Genomic DNA, 6,387 nt, shown 5'->3' with positions numbered 1-6,387 from the left:
CGATCCTTTGGGTATTTCATCCTTTAAATTTCCCTCTTTTAAAACTCCTTGTTGCGCCTCCTTTATTTGAGTAGTAATGTTATTATGAATCATTATATTCATAGATTTTACTCGAATGGGTTCTCTGTCCTTCCTGCTCAAGGCATCGGCTACCACATTTGCCTTCCCCGGGTGGTAACGAATCTCAAAGTCGTAATCATTCAACAATTCAATCCACCTACGCTGCCTCATATTCAGTTGTTTCTGATTAAGTATGTGTTGAAGACTTTTGTGGTCGGTATATATAATACTTTTGACCCCATATAAGTAGTGCCTCCAAGTCTTTAATGCAAAAACAACCGCGCCTAATTCCAAATCATGCGTCGTATAATTTTGTTCGTGAATCTTCAATTGTCTAGACGCATAAGCAATCACCTTCGTTCGTTGCATTAATACACAACCGAGACCTTGCTTTGATGCATCACAATAAATCACAAAATCATCATTCCCTTCAGGCAATGACAATATAGGTGCCGTAGTTAGCTTTTTCTTCAATAACTGAAACGCTTTCTCTTGTTCATCATTCCATTCAAATTTCTTCCCTTTATGCGTTAATGCAGTCAAGGGTTTTGCTATTCTGGAAAAGTCTTGGATGAACCTTCTGTAGTAACCAGCTAGTCCTAAAAACTGGCGTATGTGTTTCGGAGTTTTCGGGGTTTCCCACTTTTCAACAGTTTCTATCTTTGCCGGATCCACCTTAATACCTTCTTTGTTCACTATGTGACCGAGGAATTGAACTTCTTCCAACCAAAATGCACACTTTGAAAAATTAGCGTACAATTCTTCCTTCCTCAATACTTCTAACACCTTTCTCAAATGTTCACCGTGTTCTCGGTCATTCTTTGAGTAAATAAGTATGTCATCAATGAAAACAATGACAAACTTGTCAAGGTATGGTCCACACACTCGGTTCATAAGGTCCATGAACACAGCTGGTGCATTAGTTAAACCAAACGGCATGACCATAAACTCGTAATGACCGTAACGTGTTCTGAAAGCAGTCTTTGGAATATCATCTTCTTTCACCCGCATTTGATGATACCCGGAACGTAAGTCAATCTTTGAATAAACAGACGAGCCTTGTAGTTGATCAAATAAGTCGTCAATTCTCGGTAGTGGGTAGCGATTCTTGATGGTAAGTTTGTTCAACTCTCGGTAGTCGATACACAACCTGAATGTACCATCTTTCTTCTTGACAAACAAAACAGGAGCTCCCCAAGGGGATGTGCTTGGTCGAATGAAACCACGCTCTAAAAGTTCTTGTAATTGGCTTTACAGTTCTTTCATCTCACTGGGTGCGAGTCTGTAAGGAGCACGAGCTATTGGTGCAGCTCCTGGTACAAGATCTATTTGAAATTCAACGGATCGATGTGAGGGTAATCCCGGTAATTCTTTCGGAAATACATCGGGAAATTCTTTTGCGTCGGGAACATCATTGATGCTCTTTTCTTCAGTTTGTACTTTCTCGACGTGTGCTAAAACAGCATAGCAACCTTTTCTTATTAGTTTTTGTGCCTTCAAATTACTAATAAGATGTAGCTTCGTGTTGCCCTTTTCTCCGTACACCATTAAGGGTTTTCCTTTTTCTCGTATAATGCGGATTGCATTTTTGTAACAAACGATCTCTGCTTTCACTTCTTTCAACCAGTCCATACCGATTATCACATCAAAACTCCCTAACTCTACTGGTATCAAATCAATCTTAAATGTTTCGCTAACCAGTTTAATTTCTCGATTCCGACATATATTATCTGCTGAAATTAATTTACCATTTGCTAATTCGAGTAAAAATTTACTATCCAAAGGCGTCAATGGACAACTTAATTTGGCACAAAAATCTCTACTCATATAGCTTCTATCCGCACCCGAATCAAATAAAACGTAAGCAGATTTATTGTCAATAAGAAACGTACCCGTAACAAGCTCCGGGTCTTCCTGTGCCTCTGCCGCATTAATATTGAAAACTCTTCCGCGGCCCTGTCCCTTCGTATTCTCCTGGTTCGGGCAATTTCTAATAATGTGGCCCGGTTTTCCACATTTATAACAAACTACATTGGCATAGCTTGCTCCGACACTACTTGCTCCGCCATTACTCGTTCCGACACCATTTGTTCCTTTTGTTCTATTAACCCCTGGTCCGTAGACCTCACACTTCACCGCGCTATGACCATTTCTTTTACACTTGTTGCAAAATTTGGTGCAGAACCCCGAGTGATACTTTTCACACCTTTGGCATAGCTGTTTCTGATTGTTGTTGTTGTTGCGGTTATTATTGTTGTTGGGATGATTGTTGTAGTTGCTGTTGTTGTTGTTGTTGTTGTTGTTGTTGAGCCGTTTGTTGTAGTTGCGATTGATGTTGCGATTGTTGTTGTTGTTGTATTGGTGATTCTTATCACCATTTTCCTCCCACTTTCTTTTGACTTGCTTCACATTGGCCTCTTCAGCAGTCTGTTCTTTAATTCTTTCTTCAATCTGGTTCACTAGTTTGTGAGCCATTCTACATGCCTGTTGTATGGAGGCGGGCTCGTGTGAACTTATATCTTCTTGGATTCTTTCCGGTAATCCTTTCACAAACGCGTCGATCTTCTCTTCCTCATCTTCGAATGCTCCCGGACACAATAGGCACAATTCTGTGAATCGTCTTTCGTACGTGGTAATATCAAATCCTTGGGTTCGTAACCCTCTAAGTTCTGTCTTGAGCTTATTGACCTCGGTTCTGGGACGGTACTTCTCGTTCATCAAGTGCTTGAATGCTGACCACGGTAGTGCGTACGCATCGTCTTGTCCCACTTGCTCTAGATAGGTATTCCACCATGTTAACGCAGAACCTGTGAAGGTATGCGTAGCGTACTTCACTTTGTCTTCTTCAGTACACTTACTTATGGCAAACACCGATTCGACCTTCTCGGTCCACCGTTTCAATCCGATCGGTCCTTCGGTTCCATCAAATTCCAAAGGTTTGCAGGCAGTGAATTCTTTGTAGGTGCATCCTACACGATTTTCTGTACTGCTAGATCCAAGGTTATTATTGGTATGTAGCGCAGCCTGTACTGCGGCTATGTTTGAAGCTAGAAAAGTACGGAATTCCTCTTCATTCATATTCACGGTGTGTCGAGTAGTCGGTGCCATTTCCTTCAAAATAGTTAAATGGAACAAGTTAATCATACAGAATATTAAGAGTAGTTAATAGTATTTCATAGCATAATATGAACTCATTTATAAAAGCTTTTTCTTCATATTAGCGTTTTATAAGTTTAAATTCGGGTAGTACCTACCCGTTAAGTTCATACTTAGTAGCTAATATACAATTCAACTACTACAATTCTATATGAAAAAACTGATTATAATAATATTTCGCGTTCAAACTTTTATACAATATTTTACAAACTTACAATACCGCTTATTTTACATAAAGCATGAAATATAGCACACAATAACTTTGATACAAGATAGTTGTGAAGATAATTCTAGCTAATACACGGCAATAAAGACACGTAATTCATACGTCCAGAAACAAGTCATGCATTCTGGTTTTACTAGGACTACTTCCCATCCTTGGTCTTGTGCAACATAACCGTTATGACCGTTGATAAGACAGCGTGTTGTAACGTCATCAAAGGGACGAGGGTTACGTAATGTCCAACAGTCCCGTAACAATCTAAAAACCTCATTTCTTACCCCAATTACCGACTCCGTCACTTGTGGAAATGTTTTGTTTAATAGTTGTAGCCCGATGTTCTTGTTCTCACTTTGGTGAGAAGCGAACATTACTAATCCGTAAGCATAACATGCTTCTTTATGTTGCATGTTAGCCGCTTTTTCAAAATCACGAAGTCCAATATTCGGATATATTGAGTCAAAATAATTTCTTAACCCGTTGCGTAAAATAGCATTTGGGTTCCCCGCAATATATGCGTCAAAGTAAACACATCGTAACTTATGAGTTTCCCAATGTGATATCCCCCATCTTTCAAACGAAAGTCTCTTATAAACCAAGATATTCTTGGAACGTTCTTCGAATGTCTTACAAACTGATCTCGCCTTAAATAGTTGTGCCGAGGAATTCTGGCCGACTCTAGACAAGATTTCATCAATCATGTCTCCGGGTAGGTCTCTTAAAATATTGGGTTGTCTATCCATTTTGTGTTTTTAAACTGTAAAATAGACAAGAGTTAGATTCATAAAAAATACTTATTAATACAAGCAATTTTTACATATATCATAAAGCATAAGAACACTATATTACATATATTACACCACACGAATACAACTCTCTTATTCCGACTCGTTCGTTTCTTCTTCTTCGATTTTTGTTCGTTTTGCCAAGTTTCTAGGGATATATGATGTTCCCCTAATAAGAGCCGTCGTTATCCACATTGGTTTAGAAAAACCTGGTGGTTTAGAGGTTCCCGGGTCATTGTTACAACTTAAGGACTTCGGGGGTTGACGATACATATACAGTTCATCGGGGTTGGAATTAGATTTCTCTATTTTTATGCCCTTTCCCTTATTATTTTCTTTTGCCTTTTTAAATTCAGTTGGGGTAATTTCTATAACATCATCGGAATTCTCGTCGGAATCTGATTCATCGGAGAATTGGTAATCCTCCCAATATTTTGCTTCCTTGGCGGAAACACCATTGACCATAATTAACCTTGGTCGGTTGGTTGAGGATTTTCTTTTACTTAACCGTTTTATTATCTCCCCCACCGGTTCTATTTCTTCATCCGGTTCCGATTCTTCTTCCGGTTCCGACTCTTCTTCCGGTTCCTCTTCGGGAACTTGTGAATCAGTCCACGAATCATTCCAATTTACATTTGACTCTTCATTATTATTAGGTGAGTCAATGGGACTTGTTCTAGAGGTAGACATCTATCACATAATATCAAACGCGTTAAGAGATTAATATATCACATAATATTCACATGTTAAAAATATATAGTTTCCAACAAAATTTGTTAAGCAATCATTTTTCAAGTAAACACGGTCGAAGTCCAGACTCACTAATGCATCCTAACAAACTAGATAAGACACACTAATGCAAAATTCTGGTTCTCTAAGACCATCGCTCTGATACCAACTGAAATGTCCCGTTCTTATTGATTAAAAACGTTCCATATTAATTGATTTCGTTGCGAGGTTTTGACCTCTATATGAGACGTTTTTCAAAGACTGCATTCATTTTTAAACAAACCATAACCTTTATTTCATCAATAAAGGTTTAAAAAGCTTTACGTAGATTATCAAATAATGATAATCTAAAATATCCTGTTTACACACGACCATTACATAATGGTTTACAATACAAATATGTTACAACAAAATAAGTTTCTTGAATGCAGTTTTTACACAATATCATACAAGCATGGACTCCAAATCTTGTCCTTATTTAAGTATGCGACAGCGGAAGCTCTTAATAATCACCTGAGAATAAACATGCTTAAAACGTCAACAAAAATGTTGGTGAGTTATAGGTTTAACCTATATATATCAAATCATAATAATAGACCACAAGATTTCATATTTCAATACACATCCCATACATAGAGATAAAAATCATTCATATGGTGAACACCTGGTAACCGACATTAACAAGATGCATATATAAGAATATCCCCATCATTCCGGGACACCCTTCGGATATGATATAAATTTCGAAGTACTAAAGCATCCGGTACTTTGGATGGGGTTTGTTAAGCCCAATAGATCTATCTTTAGGATTCGCGTCAATTAGGGTGTCTGTTCCCTAATTCTTAGATTACCAGACTTAATAACAAGGGCATATTCGATTTCGATAATTCAACCATAGAATGTAGTTTCACGTACTTGTGTCTATTTTGTAAATCATTTATAAAACCTGCATGTATTCTCATCCCAAAAATATTAGATTTTAAAAGTGGGACTATAACTCACTTTCACAGATTTTTACTTCGTCGGGAAGTAAGACTTGGCCACTGGTTGATTCACGAACCTATAACAATATATACATATATATCAAAGTATGTTCAAAATATATTTACAACACTTTTAATATATTTTGATGTTTTAAGTTTATTAAGTCAGCTGTCCTCGTTAGTAACCTACAACTAGTTGTCCACAGTTAGATGTACAGAAATAAATCGATAAATATTATCTTGAATCAATCCACGACCCAGTGTATACGTATCTCAGTATTGATCACAACTCAAACTAAATATATTTTGGAATCAACCTCAACCCTGTATAGCTAACTCCAACATTCACATATAGAGTGTCTATGGTTGTTCCGAAATATATATAGATGTGTCGACATGATAGGTCGAAACATTGTATACGTGTCTATGGTATCTCAAGATTACATAATATACA

The sequence above is a fragment of the Rutidosis leptorrhynchoides genome, chromosome 9 (genome assembly GCF_046630445.1).
Source record: "Rutidosis leptorrhynchoides isolate AG116_Rl617_1_P2 chromosome 9, CSIRO_AGI_Rlap_v1, whole genome shotgun sequence".
NCBI classification, from domain to species: Eukaryota; Viridiplantae; Streptophyta; class Magnoliopsida; order Asterales; family Asteraceae; genus Rutidosis; species Rutidosis leptorrhynchoides.
This window is presented reverse-complemented; position numbering follows the sequence as displayed.